Source organism: Saccopteryx bilineata, chromosome 9 (assembly GCF_036850765.1).
Source record: "Saccopteryx bilineata isolate mSacBil1 chromosome 9, mSacBil1_pri_phased_curated, whole genome shotgun sequence".
Classification (NCBI taxonomy): domain Eukaryota; kingdom Metazoa; phylum Chordata; class Mammalia; order Chiroptera; family Emballonuridae; genus Saccopteryx; species Saccopteryx bilineata.
Genome location: NC_089498.1, coordinates 41,223,112 through 41,247,540, shown reverse-complemented (window position 1 = coordinate 41,247,540; position 24,429 = coordinate 41,223,112).

Below are 24,429 nucleotides of genomic sequence, written 5' to 3'. Positions count from 1 at the left end.
CCACCCAAGATGAATGGACACACAGACATACTCACCGCACCAAGGACACTGCTACAGGATTATGGTGCTGCAGACACACTCATAGAAACACACTGATACCCCAGAACACAGGTCTTTACAATACAGACAAATCAAACCCAAGGTGTAAGAGAGCTGAAGTCAGGAACGTGTACAAACCCAAACACACAGCTAAACACTGACAGGCGCAGCCCTGAACCTCCCACCGACCCTGTGCACCTCCGTGACCTCGTATCTCGTACATGACACCCTGTCCCTCCCCGTGGCCCTATCCTGGCCTCCAGGCCCACCAGGAGCCCTTAATAGGAAAGGTGGTGGTAGGATGTTCAAGACAGACACTCGGAGGGGATGGAGCCAGGGTGCTAGTGGCTTGGAGTCACCTTCCTTCTGGGTGGCGCAGTGCTCAGGCTCATCGCAGGCCACGAGCCAGAGTGAAGCCACCGGGCTCCCAACCACTTGGGGTGCAGTTGAAGAATTTAAATATTTATTCTTGCCGCCTATATTTGGAAAGTATTTAACCTGTAAAAATGCAGTTAAAATTACATAGTGATTAGAACCATACTCCTTACTGTATTACTCCTCAGTTTTAATGGAACTCAGACCCTATGCAAAATTATCCGGAGGCATATCCTCGGATATAAGGACAGTCTAAGTCTTGACATCAGCTAAAGTGCTTAACATGCAGAAAGCACCACTGCAGCTTCTACCTGCCTCTCACACCATGGCGGAAATAACTCATGAACTGCAATCTCTAAATCCAGTAACCTGGATTAAACAATGGGGGTCCAGACTGCCAGGAGAAATCGGCTTATTATGCATAATCTTGTTTGCTTCTTTTTAGTCTTCAGATGCACAAACAAAGCCTCCAGTGAGTAATGAAACAAGAGGTCGCAAAATCTGCTTTTGCTGCTTTAAGAAATCAGAAAAAGGGAAATGTGAAAAATGGCCTGAGAATGGATGTTGCCTTGATACCATTTGTGTGGATTTAGGAACACCGGGTCCCTGACATGACTGTCTGCACAAGAAGCTTCTGTACTCTGCCATTTCCTAGCTCCCCCGAATACGTGCTTACAAGCAAGCTTGCCCTGATGTGTCAGAGGATGATGACCTCGTGTCCTGAAGCTTTAGGATAAGTAGGTAAAGAAGACAGATATATACGATGGGGACTCGCATATGGAGGCTCTCAGTTCATGAGGCTGGGAGACCCCTTCTCCCATCTTTTCTGCATCTTGTGTCTGTGCTTTCTTTAAATTTCCCGGTGCCTTCCACTCCGGACTGTGTTTCGCAGAGCTGGGCTCTGCGCTCCTGCCCTTGTCGACCAGGCTGCAGGATTTAGCCCCGGCAGACTAGTCTTGCGCTGCCCCCTATGAGGGCACAGGGCAGAACCTACGGGAATCGCATCCACTCAGATTAGAGAACAAAGGTCCTCGTGGACCTTTACAGTCACGTTTGAATCTGGGGAGGACGAAAGAGGTGTTGGGGTACGCAGGAAGGGGGGACATGCAAGTCTGCAGCCCTGTCAGGAGACCCAGAAATCAGAGGTCTCAGGGGAGCGTCCATTCCGGGGCAGCCTGACCCTGACTTCCCAGGCTGATGTGAGGATCTCTGGAAGCGGTCAAAAAGCTCCCTCTCACAGACTCTCCTGTCCTCCGCTGGGTACGAGTCCCCTGGCCCTGCTCACCGTAGGAAGGATGACCCAGAACTGACTTTGCGCCACACACGCAGACCTACCCCTTCAGTCTCGTGGATCTGCACCGCGACTCCCAAGACTCTGGACACACTGCTCCTCCCGCGCTTCGCTGCGGGGTTCTCGCCTCTGCGCCTCTCAAGACTACACAGCAGCCAGCAAAGAGCGGCTCTAGGCATACGGGACAGCCTTGGAGAACTTGTCCAGCAGGGGCTCACTGACACGTGCCTCCTACTTGCAGGCCTCCGTGATGCAGACTAGTCGAGGCAGGACCACACAGCCCCCCACCACTCCCCTCAGACCTGGCCCGCAGACAGTGCGGTCGTGGTCTGGAGTCACTACTGGGAACTCCCCCTGTCTGCGCCCACCCTTTCCCACACAGCCCCACACCCTCTGGGCAGCAAACTGACAAAACAGCAAACAGCCTGGCTCACCCCCACATCTTTATTCAACCAGAACCTATGTATGAGACCTTGGACAGCGACGATTTGGACACCACAAGCTTAAACCAGTGGCAGTGCGCGCGCAAACACACACACACACACACACACACACACACACACACACAGCCTGAGGTGCACATGCGCAGGAAGACGCGGAAGTCCACCTGCAGGGCCCTTCAAGGGAAGATGGACACTTACCACACTTACCAGGTTTGATGTCCCACACACTCTACACGCCAACACATTAGGAACATCTGCATACCCTCCACTTCATCCAGCCTTTGAGAGGAGCTGAGCAGAGAGGTCTCCACCTGGAAGAGGGACTCTGGTTTCCCATAGGTAGGTCTTCACTCCTGTTAGGGATCAAGGAAAGGTGTCCCTGTGTGATTGCATCCTGAAATCCTGTTCGTTCCTTGCTCTGAGACCTTTTATTTTAGAACCCAGATCCCCCCACAACCGTGTGAGGAGAGTAAAGGACAGTTATATCATGTCCACTTAACTGAAATACTGGGAGAAGCTTCACTGAAACACTACGAATCAGGAAAAGCCCAGACGTGACATAAATTCCTGTTACCACTGTGCAGGTGGTGTCTCCAAGGAAGGAGAAGATCACAGACACATAAAAGTTTGCTACATTACACAACAGATGCATAATAACTGTAAAGAAAGAAAATACAAATTGAAAAAAGGAAACTGATACCTGGCATCTTACCTCCCCAGCAGGACTGTGATTATATAAAAGTAAAATTGTCACTTTTCAAAAACAAGATCCCAAGAACAATGTTTAACAACTCTGCTTGGTGAAATAATACAACCGCATTTTAGTACAATTCTTTCTTGAAAGCCAGGATGGGGAGTTTTGTAGGGGGATTAAAAATAAAATCCCCTGCCAAACCAGAAAATCGTATCTATCAATACATATACAAACATCATGAAGACAGTTTAGATGGTTGTTGAAGAACCGTGAAACCAGACTGTGTGGTGCAGGGCAGGTGAAACACTAAGGAAATTGCAAAGAAGGAAACGAACCTCATCTTCCATCTAGCTCAGCAGGAGCAATCATTACAGATGCGCTCCCATGGTAAATGGTAACTGTCTCCTGTGAAAGGACAGCACCATTCGCTGCACGTTCTTTCACAGTCTACTGTAAATTCACCTGCTGGTCTGGGTGGCCATTATTGCCTTTCTCCCAAAGAAAATGAAAACCTCTCCTATCTTCATGACACACAGGTAGTTACAGCCCAGAGCTAGGTGCCTAGTGCCTAGGCTAAAGTCCCTGGTGACAGAGACAGGGACATTATCTGCCTTGAGCATGACTTTCAGCATTAAACTCATCCTGCACAAAACCTGTGCTTCTCCAGAGCTACTCTTGGAAGTGGCTGCTTCCCCAGGAACGGTCTTCTCCAGCTCCTGCTGCTGCTGAGCATGGCCTGTGCCTGAATTCTCACTGATGCAAGGCTGGAATGTGAGTGACAGTGATCCCATCTCGGGCCTGAGCCAGGAAACCTATAGGTTTCATTTCCCAATGATCTTTTCCATTTCCAGCAGGTAAAGGATGGGAGCTGCGCCCAGCACCGTAGAAGGAAGCCTTGCGGTGAAGATGAGCAAAGCGCCATCAGCCTGGGTCCCGGCCTCCAGTTCTCACCTCCACCATGTGCACTGACCGGTGCTCAGCGGAATTCCCAGGTGCCCTCTGCACCCTACTCCTCTCTAGTTTTCTGACCGCAAACACCAGCTGCCATGTGCCCTCAATGCCAACACTGTCCCTTCAGCTCAGATACATGCTGAGCACCCAGAGAGCCTCCTCCCGGTTCCGAGGCCGGGACTCTGTCTGGGCAGTGAGCTGGACCCTCTCAGGGCTCACTCTTTCTCCAAATGGCTAAAAACTGTATTTTCACAAATGTCACGCATTTTAAAAGCTTGCTTGAACTGGGACAGAAATCTGGACCCCGTGATAATGTCTCGGCCAGAAGCAGCAGATGTCCACACTTACTGCGGCTTCATTCAGGTATCTAGAACATAAATCTTTCTCCTTTTGAATAAGTGGAAAATGCAAATATTTCCCATATTTGTCATCTGATTTTCTAACATTATTTATTCACTTTTATTTTATGCCATATACACATTTATTTTTTGGTGTGTGTGTTCAAATCCTTCTGCTTTCTCTTCCTACTTTTCACCTTTTGACATTGACCATGAAAAAGCCTTTCCTGCCCTACTTGTCTCATTAGTTTCCTGTGTTTTCCCTGCTTGTGTCTTCTCTCTAATGCAGTGTTTCCCAACGTGGGGCCCACGCCCCACAGGGGGGCAATTCAATAGTTAAGGAGGGCAATTTGAAAATGGACTCGACACGACTTTAACTCTTTCGCCCCGGGCCATTTAAATGCAATGCTAGATATCGGTGCAAAATTTAACAAAAAATGCAATTCTTAAATAATTGCGGTAAATAATTATTAAGTATAATTTCGTTTGACGAGACCAAAATATCAACTGGGTGATTGGCGTCGTCAAATAAACTTCGTCCAGGGTTCACCGCGGAGCGTGCCGTCTGCCGCGGGGAACCCGGACGTTTTAAAAACTCGCTAAACAACGCAGTTATTCTCACCTAATTGGCCCATCGCAACTTCTGTAGTGTTTCACATCATTCAGTTGGTGTTAATTTGAAATAAGTGTCAGTCAAAACTGTTGTAAAAGCTCGTTGATTTAATAAATATACATATATATATTGCATAGATATAATTGGTAAGTATTTGATTTTATTTTTATCAATATTAAACTCTTTATTAAGTACTTCTTGCATCGGGGCTAGAAAGCACAATATTTTATAAATATTATTGGGGCTATAATAGTGCATGCATGACAATTTTAATTTTAGAAGCATAACTTTCCAGAAAATTTTGTCAAGTGGAAAAAATATAGATACCTTTTGATTTGCGGTGGTAGTGTAGTAAATGTGTTATATACATTTAAATAAATATGAATTTTTAGTATACATTTACTCTATGTCACATTGAATATATTTTAACACATATTTTAATATTAGTTTTTAACTGATCTTATTTTTATTATAGCCCATAGTAAAATCAGTGGTGCAAGCAAGAAAAAACTCGTCAATATTCGGAGGAATATTTAAAATTTGGGTTCATACCCGCTGTTCACAATGAGCAGATTCCTTTTTGTCTTTTATGCCAGCAATGCTTGACCAACGAATCAATGAAACGAGGTCGTCTTGAGGCGCATTTGAAGGCGAAACATGGTGCTCATATTAATTCAGATTTGAGTTACTTTAAAACTTTAAACAAAAATTTTGAAAAAAGAACAACATTAAAGTCTCTATTTACTGCTCATACTTCAACTAATAATCGTGTTCTTGAGGCTAGTTATCAAATTTCTTTATTCATCGCTAAAACTGGAGAAAATCACACTATAGGAGAGAATTTAATAAAACCGTCAATATCAGCATTTCTTAAAACGGTTCTTGAAAAAGATGACAAAGATGTAAAAGCTATGCCACTCAGTGACAATACTGTTAGCAGAAGAATAGACGAAATGAGTGAGGATATTGAAAAACAACTTATTGAAAAGCTGAAAACAAGAAAATTCTCCTTGCAAATGGATGAATCAACTTTGAGAGACAGTAAGGCAGTATTGATAACTTACGTAAGATATATTGATAAAGGACATTTTGCTGAAGAAATGTTGTTCTGTAAAAGATTAGAAAGCACCACTACCTCCAAAGATATTTATAATAAGCTAAAAAACTACTTAGATGTCAATGATATACCAATGAAAAATATAACATCTTGTGCTGCAGATGGTGCTCAAATATGATGGGCAAGAAAAATGGCTGCTTAAAATTGATGAAAGATGCAAATCCAGAAATGATTCTTGTGCATTGTGTTATTCATAGGGAAAACTTGGTAGCTAAAAACATCTCGCCTGTTCTGAATGAAGTATTACATACAGTAATAAAGTGTGTTAATGCTATTAAAGCTAGTGCCAAATGTGAGCGTCTTTTCAAGCTATTTTGTGAAGAACAAAATGAAGACCATGTGAGACTTTTACTTCATACTGAAGATGGCTATCTAAAGGAAACTGTTTGAAAATATTTATGGAACTGTTTGATACTCTTAGTGATTTTTTAAGCGACAAACCTGAAATGAAGTATCTGTTAACAATAGATGGTAAAGCATTTGTGAGTTATTTAGCCGATATCTTTGAAAAACTAAATATATTAAATAAGCAACTTCAAGGAACAAATAAAACTCTTGTCAATGCAAAAGCAAAGATATTTGGTTTCATTACCAATATTGAGTTATGTCAGAAACATATTAACAACAAAAACTTTAAACAGTTTCATTGGCTCCAAAAATGTGAAGTAACTGATACCGCTTTACTTGTTATTGTCAATCATTTGAATATTCTATCGGCTGATTTAAAAGAAAGATTTTCTGATTTAAAACAAATTGATTTCCCAACATGGATGATGCAGCCAATGTTAGTGGATTTGTCTGATATATCAAATATGCAGTATCAAGAAGAACTCGCAGAATTGCAAAATGATGAGTCAGTTAAAGCTTTATTTAATATCAAAGAAGCGATGGCATGGCTTTGTGAGGAAACAGAAATCAAATACCCAAATTCAACCAAATGTGCAAGAAAACTATTGCTACCGTTTCCATCTTCATTTTTAGCTGAATGTGGATTTAGTGCTGTAAATGATTTACTGGTAAAAAAAGAAATCGGCTGGATATAACACAACCTGGAGACTTGAGACTAAAGCTAACCAAATTGGAACCTAATATAAAATCTCTGGGCAGCAAGCATCAAGTGCAAGGATCACACTAAATTAAAATAATAAATTAATATAGAAAAATCTGTACTAAAATTATTTGGAATTTAAATTTGTTTTTCATTATATGTTTTGAAATCTTACTGTGTTTTGTTAACAATTTCATAGTGATTTCTTCCTAGAACCTATCATTTATGTTTATTAAGTGAACAAATCAATTTTTTAATGTTAAAAATTATGTATGTTACACAGGGGGGGACATAAAATTTTTAGAAAGGTTAAGGTGGGGCATGGCACAAAAAAGGTTGGGAAACACTGCAGTAGAGGGATTGCTGGGTCATAAGGTAGTTCTATTTTCAGTTTTTTGAGGAACCACCATACTTTCTTCCATAATGGTTGTACTACTTTACAATCCCACCAACAGTGAATGAGGGTTCCTTTTTCTCCATAGCCTCTCCAACATTTGCTATTACCTGTCTTGTTGATAATAGCTAATCTAACAGGTATGCGGTGGTATCTCATTGCCGTTTTGATTTGCATTTCTCTAATAACTAAAGAAGATGAGCATCTTTTCATATATCTGTTGACCAGTTAGTTGTATTTCTTCCTGGGAGAAGGGTCTGTTCATGCCCTCTTCCCATTTTTTTTATTGGATTGTTTGTTTGTTTGTTGAGTTTTATGAGTTTTTTGTATATTTTGGATATTAGGCCCTTATCTGAGCAGTTTTTTGAAAATATCATTTCCCTTTTAGTTAGCTGTCTGTTTATTTTGTTATCAGTTTCTCTTGCTGAGCAAAAACTTCTTAGTCTGATGTAGTCCCATTCATTAGTTTTTGCCTTCACTTGTCTTGCCTTTGGAGTCAAATTCATAAAATGCTCTTTAAAACCCAGGTCCATGAGTTTAGTACCTATGTCTTCTTCTATGTACTTTATTGTTTCAGGTCTTATGTTTAGATCCTTGGTCCATTTTGAGTTAATTTTAGTACAAGGGGACAAACTGTAGTCCAGTTTCATTCTTTTGCATGTGGCTTTCCAGTTTTCCCAGCACCATTTGTTGAAGAGGCTTTCTTTTCTCCATTGTGTGTTGTTGGCCCCTTTATCAAAAATTATTTGACTATGTATATGTGGTTTTATTTCTGGGCTTTCTATTCTGAAGTTCCATTGGTCTGAGTGTCTATTTTTCTGCCAATACCATGCTGTTTTGATTGTCGTTGCCCTATAATATAGTTTGAAGTCAGGTATTGTAATGCCTCAGCTTCATTCTTTTTCTCTAGGATTGCTTTGGCTATTTGGGTTTTTTTATAGTTCCATATAAATCTGATGATTTTTTGCTCCATTTCTTTAAAAAATGTCATTGGAATTTTGATGGGAATTGCATTAAATTTGTATATTGCTCTGGGTAATATGGCCATCTTGATTATATTTATCCTTCCTAACCAAGAACAAGGAATATTCTTCCATCTCATTATATCTTTTTCGATTTCCCTTAACAATGGTTTGTAGTTTTCATTATATAAGTCCTTTACATTCTTTGTTATGTTTATTCCTAGGTATTTTATTTTTTTGTTGCAATCATGAAGGGGATTATTTTTTGAGTTTGTTCTCTAATGTTTCATTGTTGGCATATAGAAAGGCTATTGACTTCTGTATGTTAATTTTGTTTCCTGCGACCTTACTGTATTGGCTTATTATTTCTAGTAGTCTTTTTGTGGATTCTTTGGGGTTTTCGATGTATAGGATCATATCATCTGCAAAAAGTGATACTTTTACTTCTTTTCCGATATGGATGCCTTTTATTTCTTTGTCTTGTCTGATTGCTCTGGCTAGAACCTCTAGCACCACGTTAAATAAGAGTGGAGAGAGTGGACAACCCTGTCTTGTTCCTGATTTAAGGGGGAAAGCCTTCAGTTTTGTGCCATTTAATACGATGTTAGCTGATGGTTTATCATATATGGCCTTTATCATGTTGAGATATTTTCCTCCTATACCCATTTTGTTGAGAGTCTTAAACATAAAATTGTGCTGTATTTTATCGAAAGCCTTTTCTGCGTCTATTGATAAGATCATTTGGTTTTTGTTCTTTGTTTTGTTGATATGGTGTATTACGTTAACCGTTTTACGTATGTTGAACCATCCTTGAGATTCTGGGATGAATCCCACTTGATCATGATGTATTATTTTTTTAATATGTTGTTGTATTTGATTTGCTAGTATTTTGTTTAGTATTTTAGCATCTATGTTCATTAGAGATATTGGTCTGTAGTTTTCTTTCTTTGTGCCATCCTTGCCTGGTTTTGGTATGAGGATTATGTTGGCCTCATAAAATGTGTTCGGAAGTATTGCTTCTTCTTCAATTTTTTGGAAGACTTTCAGTAGACTAGGAACCAAGTTTTCTTTGAATGTTTGATAAAATTCGCTGGTATAGCCGTCTGGGCCTGGACTTTTATTTTGGGGGAGGTTTTTAATGGTTTTTTCTATTTCTTCTCTACTAATAGGTCTGTTTAGGCTTTCTGCTTCTTCTTGACTCAGTCTAGGAAGGTTGTATTGTTCTAGGAATTTATCCATTTCTTCTAGGTTGTTGAATTTAGTGGCATAAAGTTTTTCATAGTATTCTACAATTCTTTGTGTATCTATGATGTCCGTGGTGATTTGTCCTCTTTCATTTTGGATTTTGTTTATATGAGTTCTCTTTTTTCCTTGGTAAGTCTTGCCAAGGGTTTGTCAATTTTGAATAAACACTTTTTAAAAGCCTAAACAGGCCCTGGCCGGTTGGCTCAGTGGTAGAGCGTCGGCCTGGCGTGGAGAAGTCCCAGGTTCAATTCCCGGCCAGGGCACACAGGAGAAGCGCCCATCTGCTTCTCCACCCCTCCCCCTCTCCTTCCTCTCTGTCTCTCTCTTCCCCTCCCCCAGCCGAGGCTCCATTGGAGCAAAGATGGCCCGGACGCTGGGGAATGCTCCTCGGCCTCTGCCCCAGGCGCTACAGTGGCTCTGGTCGCAACAGAGCCACGCCCCGGAGGGGCAGAGCATCGCCCCCTGGTGGGCGTGCCAGGTGGATCCCGGTCGGGCGCATGCGGGAGCCTGTCTGACTGTCTCTCCCCATTTTCAGCTTCAGAAAAATACAGAAAAAAAAGCCTAAACAAAGCAAAAGAAAACACAGAAGCCTCTAAAGAAATGACACCACCCTGCCGCCAAGCAAACAGGCTTCAGATTCACCATTTCCAGTTCCTCTCTCTACCTCTCTCTCTCCCCCCATGTCTCAGCCCCCCCCCATAATAATACCAAATGTAATGGTCTACCTCCTCAATTCAGACCTCCATTAAATAGCACATTTCTACATATGCTAAAATTCCCCCTGGGGAAGTGTCTTACTGTCTCTCTGAATATCCTTGCAAATCACAGGTTAACCAATTCAACCCGCCCCTTTCCTCCTCCTCCGGCAATTTCACTAATTTTGTTCTAAATCAAGGAAACAGTTTTCAGTTTGAATTCTGCTCTCTCTGGGATCTCCATCAAACTTGCCTACCACCCCGATATTCCATTTTTTGTTTCAAGGCTCCTCTGAACACCTTTCACTGTGTTTTTATAGGCTGTTTTCTGTCTAGGTATTTTTACACATCGGTATCTGAATAAAAGACCTATTCTTAAAATCAATTCAAACACCAAAATCTTTGGATACCATCTCAGCCCCGCTAACCTGCATTCCAGTAGCACTCTAATTAAAATTCCATGACAATGTGCTATTTTGAATTTATAACTTCTAATGCCCTCCCCTCTCCTTTCCCAATCCCATTAGACTAGACTCCTGTTGATGGAAGCACTTGTCAATAGATCAATGGCTTCTTAAAATACTCAGTACTATTCTTTCATTTTGCAGATTGCTTAAATTATATTGAGTCTGAGATTATCAGGTTTGCACTTGCTCTGAGACAAAGCACTCATTCACTCATTCATTCTATGAAAACTTATAAACTGCATCTCAGTGCCAAGGAATGTGAGGGGAAGAAGAGAATTCAGGAAGTGTTCTTGAGTTAATGCACTAACACAGCAAGTCCTGTATGAGTCATTTGGTACGAAAGCAGTGAATACAGTAAGGACCAGTCAGGGCCGCCCTCGGGAGCAGCACTATGGGGAGACTGGTGCGTGCGCACACAGCAGGTTAAAGGGAAGGGGCCGGCTTCCCTGTTGGATTTTATGTTCATCATCCAGGTATGAGAGGTGCCCTTAAGGTCCCTGTTCAGCACCGGCTTCTTGAAGACTGGGTGGCACCCTGTGACACTGGATAGGGCTCCTGGAGGTCTTGTCCTTCCTGGGCAGCTGTCCTTGGCCAGGGGTCTTTCCTGTCCTGTTCCTGACTGGCCACCTGGTGTCTGTCCTCAGCTACGTGGCTCCGCACATGGAGGAGAATACCACGCCCCTAAGCAGGACATCCTTCCCTTCCTCTATGGGGAGCACTACTGCGCCCAGCACCCCTCATTCAATAAACTGCGATTCCAGTTCTTCCACTCTATGGGCTACAGGGCGTGGGTCTCCCGGGAAGAGTGTGAGGAGGTAGGTGGCTGTGGGGACTTGGCAGAGGCGGCCACATTGGAGACAGAAGAGATCATGGGGATCAGAGTTGGGATTTGGGGCTGAGACAGAATTGGGGGCTGGACAAGGGGAGGGAGAGGGTCCACCTGGAGAGTCATCATCTTCTCAGGGGGCTGTTTCTCTTTCCAGATCCAGGCTTTGGATCCAGAGCTCTGGGTGTGGGGGCGCGATCGCACCCTCATTTCCAAGGCCACTGAGGCTAAGGTGGGTCTGAAAGAAGGTGGTTTCCGTCTTCACAAGTACAGAAGAAATTATTTGTTTTCTACTTAGGAAATTCCAGCAATCTTATTGGTGGACCCTTGCCCATCGCCCCACCCCACTTGCCCTTCCACACACTGTGAAGTGGACCCACCAGGCACACAGCCAGGCTCTGACTGGCTCCAGGATGCAGGCTGACGACCACACACATGCACCTCGATGGCATGTGTGTGTGTCAGACCTCATGATTAGGATAAAATCATTTGATCCAAAGTAACAGAGTCCATATATTAGCTTTCTTCAAATGTTGAGTTTGTGAAAAGTGAAGAAGTTTCTCATTTTCTCCCTCTTCCGTCTTAACTTTCTGTTGTTAATTCACTTGGGCCTTACATACCTGAGGAATCCTAACAGTACAAACTTATCGACAGCAAGAAAACAGTCTCTATATCCAAATATATGACACACATCGTGACTGCCTATATTCTTCTCCAGATATACCCTCAATCAAATGGCTATGGCCACGTCACTGGTACGTTCTTCATCTCCCCTGGGCCACCAAGCTCTCCTTCTGCACAATTTCACATTTCACCCTGAAAGTTTACAGTCAAGGAAGTTTGTCAGAAAGAGGGGAGTTTGAGAAGAACTAGCTCCAGTATGGCTTGCTACAACAGACATCTTCTAGTGACAGGTTTGGGCACAGGATTGAGGAAAGATTTGGTTTTAATCTTGGGAACTAGCTTTCTTACTCCATTCTGGCTGCTGAGACAAAATAGCACAGACTGGGGGACTTATAACCAGCACACATTTATTTCTCACAGTTCTGAAGGCTGCAAGTCTGAGATCAGGTGCCAGCACAGTCAGGCTCTGCTGAGGACTGTCATCTGTGCTGCAGATGGCCACCTTCTCACAGTGTGCTTACACACTGGAAGAGATGAGGCACCTCTCTGGGCTCTTTCAGGAGGGCAATAATCTCATTCAAAAACACTACACCCAATGACCTAATCACCTCCCAAACGCCCCTACCTCTTAATATCATCACCTTAGGGGTTATGAATTATGGGGACCACAGACACTCAGATCAAAGCACTAGCCAGGGTTAGACAAGGTAGTCTGGCTCAACATAGGATCCAGGGATAGGATTAGGGATCAGGTATCCTGTCTCGTGTTTTGTGATGTAGATGTGTCAGTGACGTCTGTAGTGTGGTTACACGTTCAGATTTTAAGTAGTACAGAAGGACCAGTGTGAGTGAGGTAAAGCAGCACTTTTGTGTGTGCTACTCCCTGAACAGAACCACCTAAAGTCCTTGCTATAAAGCCTATTATAGGCTATATTCAGTAATTTTTGGACTCCGGTCCAAAATCAAGGTCCAAAAATCACACTTGAAAACAATGGTTCAAGAGTGAGTTTGAGAATGGAGGATTAGAGATAAACTCGGGTTTACAGATGTTGTGGTAATATAAGGGTATAGTAAATATATAGAAATATAAAAAATGGAAGATATATAAAAGTAATTAAAATTATATTAAAAATAATTATTAAAATTAAATAAAGTTATACCATTTGTATAGGAATTAATATAGTGACTTAATACCATAACTCTGTAATGAGATAAACAGACTCTGACTTACAAGCAAGGCCCAGTTAGTATGTGTGGGAAGTTATACATAGATAAGAAGTGACTTGGTGCCATAACTCTGTAATGTGATAAACAGACTCTGACTTACAAGCAGGGCCCAGTTAATATGTGTGGGAAGTTATACATAGATAAGAAGTGGCTTGGTGTTATTTACATTAACTTTGTAAATTAATGTAAATAAGAACATCTTAAAAAGTGGTTTAATGTAAACATTTCAGTAAATTGACATAGAGCCCATTCCCTACAAGGAACTCCCAAAAAGGTTGTTTGAGGTGATAATCCTGTAGATTGACACCTGTTAGAAGGCATAGGCCAAAAAAGGTACTAAAGCTGAGGGGCCCCCTGATGCAGTAGTTACCTACATTCCAACATTGATGTGGACCGTCTCCACACCGCTCTGAGCTCTGACCAAAGACAGCCGAGAGGAGCACGCCAACGAGGCCCCCTTAAGCTGTACCCAGGCACGCCAAAAGGATTTGTGAGTAATAAATTGCCTGTGTGATTATTGCAACTAATTTGTGTGTCGGTTGTGTTTTTCCTCCAGTGCCACTTCACAGGAGCATCCTCATAGCAGCCTCAAGAGTAGTCTCAAAGAGGCTGCCAGCCCTGCTGATAAGCAGGAGTGTCCCACTGCACGGGGAAGTCGAATCAGGGACGCCTGATCAACATAGAGCTTGGGCTCTACTGGGACAACAGATTACCTAAACCCTGATTAGAACTGACTGAGAATTTAAATAGACTTTCTATCTGGAGAGTTGCCTTTTTGAAATGTGACGTCCTGTCTCTTTCTCTTTTTCTACATCGCTCAGCCCAGGGAAGACTCGAGTTTTCAGTACGATGACCATGCGGATGCTAATGGCAGACACGAGGACTGGGAAGTGGAGCCTCCTGCGCAGATAATGGAGCAGAACTTAGAATGAACTCCAACGAGCTGAAGAGCTAACACGTCCTGCTCTCGTAGAAGGATTATAGGAAAGCAGGGTTATTGCAGGTTCCTTCCCTTCCTGAGGCACCACCCCAAATTTCAGGTTGTTGAATTCAAATCTCCCCTGTGATGTAAGTTACGGGTCCTATACCTTCTACACTTGGTTGCAACAGTCTAGAGCAGGGGTCTCAAACTCAACTCAGCATGTGGGCCGCAGAGCAAGATCACAGCCCTTCGGCAGGCCGCACTAGGTCTACAAAAGGCAACTGTTACGCAACACTTTTCTCACTGAAGTTGAAAACAAAAAAAAATCAATACACCAAGCACAATCGTACATGCAGTTTACTCAGTGTCACAAAACGACCAGAAACTGTAGTTCGCATCACAACTGCTGTTAACTAAGCTAATATCTAGCTAGGATGCTAGAGAAATGAAAAATACAAGTAGGCCCCTAGGCTTACTTAATTTTATCCAAAATATTTTGAACTTCGTGGATTAGTCTGTGGGCCGCACAAAATTGTTCGGCGGGCCACATGCGGCCCGCAGGCCGCAAGTTTGAGACCCCTGGTCTAGAGCAATCTGCAGGTAGAATGCAGGGGCTCAGAATCAGAGGGATATACTTTAAAAGGATAAAATTAGAACCATAAGGTTGTGATAGCTTAATGTATGCCATAAGTTTTATTGCTTTTTTAAAAACGGTGCCCCTAGCATATTTTCATATTTCATATTTATATATTTATATTAGTTTAAAACAATCATAGTTTTGAAAACATGCAGTATCTACAGTTTTTTTATGAGTATTATACCTGTTATCATATGGAAATATAATTTTGTTTACGATTTCAACATAGATATCTGTGGTTTTCTCCATTATAATTACATAACATCAATTATCTTACAGCTATGTGGGTAATTCTATCATAGTCTTGTAAATGTATGTATTTATTCTTTGGTCTTCATTATTATATTTAGAGGATGCAGTTGTAATTTCTTAACTTGCCTAGATGACATATTTGTGTGTTACTTTTTTTTTTTTTTTTTTGTATTTTTCCGAAGCTGGAAACTGGGAGAGACAGTCAGACAGACTCCCGCATGCGCCCGACCGGGATCCACCCGGCACGCCCACCAGGGGGCGATACTCTGCCCACCAGGGGGCAATGTTCTTCCCCTCCGGGGCGTCGCTCTGTTGCGACCAGAGCCACTCTAGCGCCTGGGGCAGAGGCCAAGGAGCCACCCCCAGCGCCCGGGCCATCTTTGCTCCAATGGAGCCTCGCTGCAGGAGAGGAAGAGAGAGACAGAGAGGAAGGAGAGGGGGAGGGGTGGAGAAGCAGATGGGTGCTTCTCCTATGTGCCCTGGCCGAGAATCGAACCTGGGACCCCTTGCACGCCAGGCCGACGCTCTATCACTGAGCCAACCAGCCAGGGCTCATCCAAATTTCTTAACTCTGAATATTCTGATGTAATTTCCATGTTGATACAAAGCAGAACAGACATGGAGGATATCCTCAGCGAGAGTCTGAATGCACATAAGTAGGGGCGCTGTTTATTAAGGAAGGAGAGTGGGAAGAGCAGGAAGAAGGAAGACATCACACAGACACTGAAATAGGAATGTGAAACCAAAATAAAGGACAGGGGACTCATCAAGACATGCTTTCCTGGAAAAGGGCTGTGACCAGTGGAAGGAAACTCAGGCACAAGAGAACACACAGTGTTCACTACCTTATCCCCAACGGGACTCCTTTCACAACCTCCAATTGCAGTTGTGTGTGGTACAAGGCAAATCAGGGCCTGCGGGAAAGTAGGAAGCATGGAGAAGAAATGAGGGGACTGGAGAGATTTCTGGGGGGAAGAAGAGTAGGGAAGAAGAGCTAAATCTGATAAATGAGATGGGCCTGGAGAAGGAGGAGCCCATCATGTGGACACTGGGTTATGGAGGAAAGCGTCCTGGGGTGTGTGGGACGCTCCCCGGTAGCCAGCTTCCGTGCCCAAGGTCTGGGCCTCCCTCACAGCACACACGTGCGTTTCATTCACCAGAGACCTGAGCTTGGATAACCTGAGTTTTCCCTGAAATTTCAATATCGATTCACAATCCTTTCAATCTCTGGCCATGTGGTTGAACTCAATCTTGAGACCCGTCTTCCCTCAGACACTGGGCTCTACTCCCTGACCTATAATAAAAAGGTTGCTCTTTAACCTACTGGCCACCACGCTGAGTCGGCTCCTAACATAAACCCTGGTGTGCCCAACGGGCTGGGCATCTGTCACAGACACTTCTATCACTCAGGAAATTCTGAAGATTAGGGACTTCCTCCCAGGAATCAGGGACAAGGACCAGCAAGAGTGTTCAGTATACAACACACTGAGCATGGCCGGGAGCTCTGTCAGTTCTCCGGTGGTCAGAGACAATGAACTGGTGTGGGTGTGGGGACACTTTCACCCAAAGCTGTGCAGGGGAGACAGGAGAAGCTGATGATATGAGCAGTTAAATAATGGGGTGCTCCCAGGCCATTGCAATAGCTCAGGCGATGCAGAAACTTAGGACATGGGGGGTGCTAGAGGAACTGAGCAAAGAGGAATCACAGAAAAAACCTTGTCTGTGTGTCCACGGTGGGTTTCTCTTTTCCCAACAAAGGGAAAGAATGGTATCCCAGTCTATACTCTATGATGTTATCACAGGACTCTATTTACTAATATTTTAATTAAACGTCTCCCTTTTAAGTTGGCAGGATACAGCCCTTTCCCTTGTTTATCAGAGTTGTCTGTGGTCACTGATTCTAAGCCTTAAGCTCTCAAGGTAAGAAAGGGAAATGGATGACGGGAAACCTAGTGCAGCAGCGACATTACAGAGGCTCCTTTAAATTACGGGGAAATTGGAGCGCTGGGTGTGAGTGGCGAGTCCCCTCCACACAGCTGTCTGAGAAAAAGAAATATGGAGGTTCTTCATACAATCCTGTAACTGTTCTGTAAATGTGAAGGGTTTTTTTCAAAATGAAATGTTGAATAAAAGAGAATACTATCTAATACATAGGGAATGTTTCAAAAAGATTGGGAAACTAATGAGAAGCAATTCAAACATGGTCCCACTTAAATATCAAAAAGAGTAACAACTTCAGGCTGACCATGTGTTGGTGCAGTGGAGAGAGCGTAGGACTGGGAAACAGAGGACCCAGGTTCAAAACCCAAGGTCGCCAGCATGAGTGCAGGCTCCTTCGGTTTGAGCACAGCTTACCAGCTTAAGCCCAAGGTCACTGGCTTGAAGAAGGGGTCACTTGGTCTGCTGTAGTCCCTCAGTCAAGGCACTTATGAGAAAGCAATCAATGAATAACTAAAGTGCCGCATCGAAGTTAATGCTTCTTATCTCTCTCCCTTCTTGTCTGTTTATCCCTCCCTCTGTCTCTGTGACCAAAAAAACAAAAAAAATACACTGTTCCATAAATGTGAAGTTTTTTCAAAATTAAATGTTCAATAAAAGAGAATTCTATCTAATACATAGGGAGTGTTTCAAAATGACTCAGAAACTAAGGCAAAGTGATTCAAAAATAAACCCACTTAAGCATCAAAAAGAGTAACGACTTCAATACACCAAAATACATAAAATTAATTTAAACCCATCATCTCATAACAATAACACAATGAAATGCACTCAAAATCCTGCCGATCAGGAGCCTGTTCAATATTTTAAAAAGTGGTCTATCTTGGATGACCCCAGAACCAAGTAGAGGGGAGATGCTTTCCTCTGGAAAAGGATTCCAGCTAGTAAGTGAGGAAGAAATAGTAAAGATGCATAGCACCATCTCTTCTCCCCTAATGAATCTGTGCATCAAGGCAAGGAACATCAATCAACAGATGCTAACATCACAAAGCAAACCCAGGAATAGTACGGGCTTCCAGAAGGAAGAAGACACATGTCATGGACACTACCCTTGCCAAAATAACTGACCCTAAAGCTGAGTAAACTTCCCATATAACTTACCAACTTCACAAGACATATGAGGAAGTTAATTTTTTTTTTAGTTAAAACAGATGGCAGAGCAATCAAGACAGTCCTGACTGTGGAAACTAAGGATAAACAACCCAATTTCTTCAAAACACAAATTGCAAAGAAATAACACAGGAGACATAAAGGGGGAGTTACTATTAAAAGACACAAAACCTGCCCTGGCCGGTTGGCTCAGCGGTAGAGCGTCGGCCTAGCATGCGGAGGACCCGGGTTCGATTCCTGGCCAGGGCACACAGGAGAAGCGCCCATTTGCTTCTCCACCCCTCCGCCGCACTTTCCTCTCTGTCTCTCTCTTCCCCTCCCGCAGCCAAGGCTCCATTGGAGCAAAGATGGCCCAGGCACTGGGGATGGCTCTGTGGCCTCTGCCTCAGGCGCTAGAGTGGCTCTGGTCGCAACTTGGCGACGCCCAGGGTGGGCAGAGCGTCGCCCCATGGTGGGCGTGCCGGGTGGATCCCGGTCGGGCACATGCAGGAGTCTGTCTGACTGTCTCTCCCTGTTTCCAGCTTCAGAAAAATGAAAAAAAAAAAAAAAGACACAAAACCTAACTACCAACTGAAACATATAAACTCTATTTGTATTGTGACTGAAAACAACAAACCAGAAAACATTCAGACACTGGAACTCTGAACACCCAATATTATATAAGAAAGAACGATATTGTGGGTATCCCCACCCACTTTTTCAAAGACTCTTCATCATTCAAGAATACACATAGAAATAACTACAGGTGATTTTTTTTTAAATATTTTTCTGAAGTTAGAAGCAGAGAAGCAGTCAGACAGACTCCCACATGCACCAGACTGGGATCCACCCAAAGAGCCCACCAGGGGGCGATGCTCTGCCCATCTGGGGCGTTGCTCCTTTGCAGCCAGAGCCATTCTAGCACTTGAGGTGGAGGCCATGGAGCTGTCCTCAGCACCAGGGATAACCTTGGCCCAGTGGAGCCTTGGCTGCATGAGGGGAAGAGGGAGACAGAGAGAAAGGAGAAGGCGAAGGGTGGAAAAGCAGATATGTGCCCTGACCAGGAATCAAACCTGGGACTTTCACATGCTGGGTTGATGCTCTACCACTGAGCAAACTGGCCAGGGCCAGGTGAATTTTTTAAAGCCGAGTAAAACAGTGAAAACATCAGTTTGGAAGTAACAAATGCCAAAGGCTGATGAATGGTCAGGGGAGAAGAAGGACTAAAAAATGTGCCTTGGATTTGATGATAATTAGGTGACTGCTAACCTTTACCAACAGATGTGGCAGAGTGGTTAAGAACTAAGGGAAGACACTGACAACTGAAGCTGGAATGGGAAGCAAGGACATCTTTATGAGAGAAAACTTTTAGCCTGGATTCAGCAGTAAGGATGCAAAGGTGTCTACCTGAATCACAGTATTTTGGTGCCCAGACAAATCATAAGCACCAAGTTCTCCTTGAACAGGAGGACCTCTGCTTACAAAACCGAGTATACTCCATGTGTCACAATGATTCACAGGTTGTCACTATGAAAGCTACATCTTATATCAGCTTTATTACAGAACAATTTCCAAGTCCTAGGAAACCTTTACAACACACACATAAAATCAGTTCCTCTTCTAATACTCCATACAAAGCACGTAATGGGAGATATTCTCCCTTTTACTGTGACTCTCAAACACACTGGTCATAATCTCAGCTCAACCTCAATAGCCCTAAAGTATCACACTACCTGTGTATGCGAATTTAACAAAGATTCACGCTGCTGATCTGACATTCTATCAACTGCACTTTACATAATAACTTTTATCTATGTCTGTGCTCCATTTTCAAGTATGAATTCTTCTAAAACTCCCAAAATGCATCACAAAGTGAAGTGAGAAAGCTTACCTTGGATTCCTGCATTTTCTGCTACTCTTGGTAAAGTGTAGAGATTGTTCACAGTGGAAAAAGTCACTGAAGTCATGAGTAACCTGGCTTGTTGAGGCCAAATCCGCCGGCAAAAACACCACCAAAAATACTCAATGAAACCACAATCTGTGAACACTCAGAAGGGGTAAAAGGGTAACAGAGAGGAAACACCTGACATTGTTACTACAAAATCGGAGCAAATAAACCTGTTACTCTCCTTGGTGAACATAAACATTGACTCTTTTTGCAAAGAATTGGCTACCATTAAAGAAAAAATTTTTAATTGAAGAAGAAGCAATACTTCCAAACACATTTTATGAGGCCAACATAACCCTCATACCAAAACCTGGCAAGGATGGCACAAAGAAAGAAAACTACAGACCAATATCTCTAATGAACACAGATGCTAAAATACTAAACAAAATACTGGCAAACCGAATACAACAACATATTAAAAAAATAATACATCATGATCAAGTGGGATTCATCCCAGAATCTCAAGGATGGTTCAACATACGCAAAATGGTTAACGTAATACACCATATCAACAAAACAAAGAACAAAAACCATATGATCTTATCAATAGATGCAGAAAAGGCTTTTGATAAAATACAACACAATTTTATGTTTAAGACTCTCAACAAAATGGGTATAGAAGGAAAATATCTCAACATGATAAAGGCCATATATGATAAACCATCAGCCAACATCATATTAAACGGCATAAAACTGAGGACTTTCTACCTTAAATCAGGAACAAGACAGGGTTGTCCACTCTCTCCACTCTTATTTAACGTGGTGCTAGAAGTTCTGGCCAGAGCAATCAGACAAGACAAAGAAATAAAAGGCATCCATATCGGAAAAGAAGAAGTAAAGGTATCACTTTTTGCTGATGATATGATCCTATACATCGAAAACCCGAAGGACTCCACAAAAAGATTATTAGAAACAATAAACCAATACAGTAAGGTCGCAGGATACAAAATTAACATACAAAGTCCATAGCCTTTCTATATGCCAACAATGAAATATTAGAAAACGAACTCAAAAAAATAATCCCCTTCACGATTGCAACAAAAAAAATAAAATACCTAGGAATAAACATAACAAAGAATGTAAAGGACCTATATAATGAAAATTACAAAGCATTGTTAAGGGAAATCGAAAAAGATACAATGAGATGGAAAAATATTCCTTGTTCTTGGATAGGAAGAATAAATATAATCAAAATGGCCATATTACCCAAAGCAATATACAAATTTAATGCAATTCCCATCAAAATTCCTATGAGATTTTTTAAAGAAATGGAACAAAAAATCATCAGATTTATATGGAACTATAAAAAACCCCGAATAGCCAAAACAATCCTAAGGAAAAAGAATGAAGCTGAGGGCATTACAATACCTGACTTTAAACTATATTATAGGGCAACGATAATCAAAACAGCATGGTATTGGCAGAAAAATAGACACTCAGACCAATGGAACAGAATAGAAAGCCCAGAAATTAAACCACATATATATGGTCAAATAATCTTTGATAAAGGGGCCAACAACACACAATGGAGAAAAGAAAGCCTCTTCAACAAATGGTGTTGGGAAAACTGGAAAGCCACATGCAAAAGAATGAAACTCGACTACAGCCTGTCCCCGTGTACTAAAATTAATTCAAAATGGATCAAAGACCTAAATATAAGACCTGAAACAATAAAGTACATAGAAGAAGACATAGGTACTAAAATCATGGACCTGGGTTTTAAAGAACATTTTATGAACTTGACTCCATTGGCAAGAGAAGTGAAGGCAAAGATAAATGAATGGGACTACATCAGAATAAAAAGTTTTTGCTCAGCAAGAGAAACTGATATAAAAATAAACAGACAGCCAACTAAATGGGAAATGATATTTTCAAACAACAGCTCAGATAAGGGCCTAATATCCAAAATTTACAAAGAACTCATAAAACTCAACAACAAACAAATAATCCAATAAAAAAAATGGGAAGAGGACATGAACAGACACTTCTCCCAGGAAGAGATACAAATGGCCAACAGATATATGAAAAGATGCTCAGCTTCATTAGTTATTAGAGAAATGCAAATCAAAACTACAATGAGATACCACCTCACCCCTGTTAGATTAGCTATTATCAACAAGACGGGTAATAGCAAATGTTGGAGAGGCTGTGGAGAAAAAGGAACCCTCATTCACTGTTGGTGGGACTGTAAAGTAGTACAACCATTATGGAGGAAAGTATGGTGGTTCCTCAAAAAACTGCAAATAGAACTACCTTATGATCCAGCAATCCCTCTACTGGGTATATACCCCAAAACCTCAGAAACATTGATACATAAAGACACATGTAGCCCCATGTTCATTGCAGCACTGTTCACAGTGGCCAAGACATGGAAACAACCAAAAAGCCCTTCAATAGAAGACTGGATAAAGAAGATGTGGCACATATACACTATGGAATACTACTCAGCCATAAGAAATGATGACATCAGATCATTTACAGCAAAATGGTGGGATCTTGATAACATTATAAGGAGTGAAATAAGTAAATCAGAAAAAAACAAGAACTACATGATTCCATACATTGGTGGAACATAAAAACGAGACTAAGAGACATGGACAAGAGTGTGGTGGTTACCAGGGGTGGGGGGGAGGGAGGACATGGGAGGGAGGGAGGGAGAGAGTTAGGGGGAGGGGGAGGGGCACAGAGAACTAGATAGAGGGTGGCGGAGGACAATCTGACTTTGGGCGAGGGGTATGCAACATAATTTAATGACAAAATAACCTAGACATGTTTTCTTTGAATATATGTACCCTGATTTATTAATGTCATCCCATTACCATTAATAAAAATTTATTAAAAAAAAAAAAAAGAAAAAGAAAAAAATTTTTAAAAAATGCTGCTAATCTGTTTACATGTTTTCTTACTCTTTCTTTCAATTCCTAAAAATTAAAGAATCAACAGGAATGCAGAATACAAGCTCCCAAAAGTGAGATAATGAGTGCATTAAGGCATGGTTCTGTGTGTCGCACTAAACTTGGTTAGCGCTGCACTTTAGCTTTTATTAGAAGAACGGTAACACAGTGGACAGGACACTTGGCCTGGGAGTCTGAGTCCTATCAGCAATGACATCTGCAGACCCAGTGACCTTAAACCTACACTTCTCAGTAAATTTTTCTTAAAAGAATTTTTTGTCTTAATTTTTGCAGTGTTTTCTGCTTTTTATTTCATTTTTCTCTTTTCCTTCTTTTTCTTGGTTTTTGATTTTTGTTTTCTGTAGTTTTTCTTTTCTACTTATCGTTATTTTAGAATTTTTATTGCTTCACTCTATTTTTGCAATTTTTATTTTTCATTTTTTCCTTGTCTCTTCTTAGAATTCTTAAAAATTTCACTCTCAAATGCCATTATGAAGAAAAAAATCAAATATCATCAATACACAAGACAGTGACGTAGCACAGACAGATTTCCAGAAATAAAAAATCTCAACTACATGGAAACCTTGGAGTTAAGTGACAGACAATTCAAAATTAACGTTTTTAATTTACTCAATAAGATGCAAGAAAACACTAATAAGCAATTTAATGAGCTCAAAAACAAAGTAATGAACAGATGGAGTGCATCTCCAAGGAGATTAAAACTTTAAAAAAGAAGCAAACAGAGATGAACAACTCAATATATGAACAGGAAAATGAGGTGGCAAGTTTAGCTAATAGTCTCCTCAGGCAAACGCATGCCCACCCCTGTGGGGGTTTGCTGCTGGCGTTAGCTCCACGTCAGTGATCTCAAGCTGAGCCGCAGGCAGACTCTCTCCTCGGCTTGAACGTCTCTGCCCTAGCCAGCTTATTCCCTCACCCCTAGCCCTCACTTTCTCTCCGTTCCAAGTGAAAGCAGCCCTTTCTCAGGTCACTGAGGAAAGTGGAATACTCCGTTCTCCGTCTTATTTCCTTCAGAGTGGGTTATATATTCAGCCCCCTTTTCACCCAATCCGTACCTTTGTTTGATGTATGTGTATTTCAGATGCTCCTGGGATTGTTTTTCTGTCTCTAGTTGTTGAATTTGTTGAAATTTCAGGAGAGGTATCCGGAGCACCCCTCACAGTGCCATTTCTCTGATGTCACTCTTTTACTATCCCATTTTTAAGCATGCAATTTTCTAAACCTCCTCAAAGGCGTCACAAAGCAGAGTGGGAAAGCTCACCCGGCATTCGCATTTTCCACTGCTCTTGGAAAAGCATAGCGATTGCGCACAAAGGACC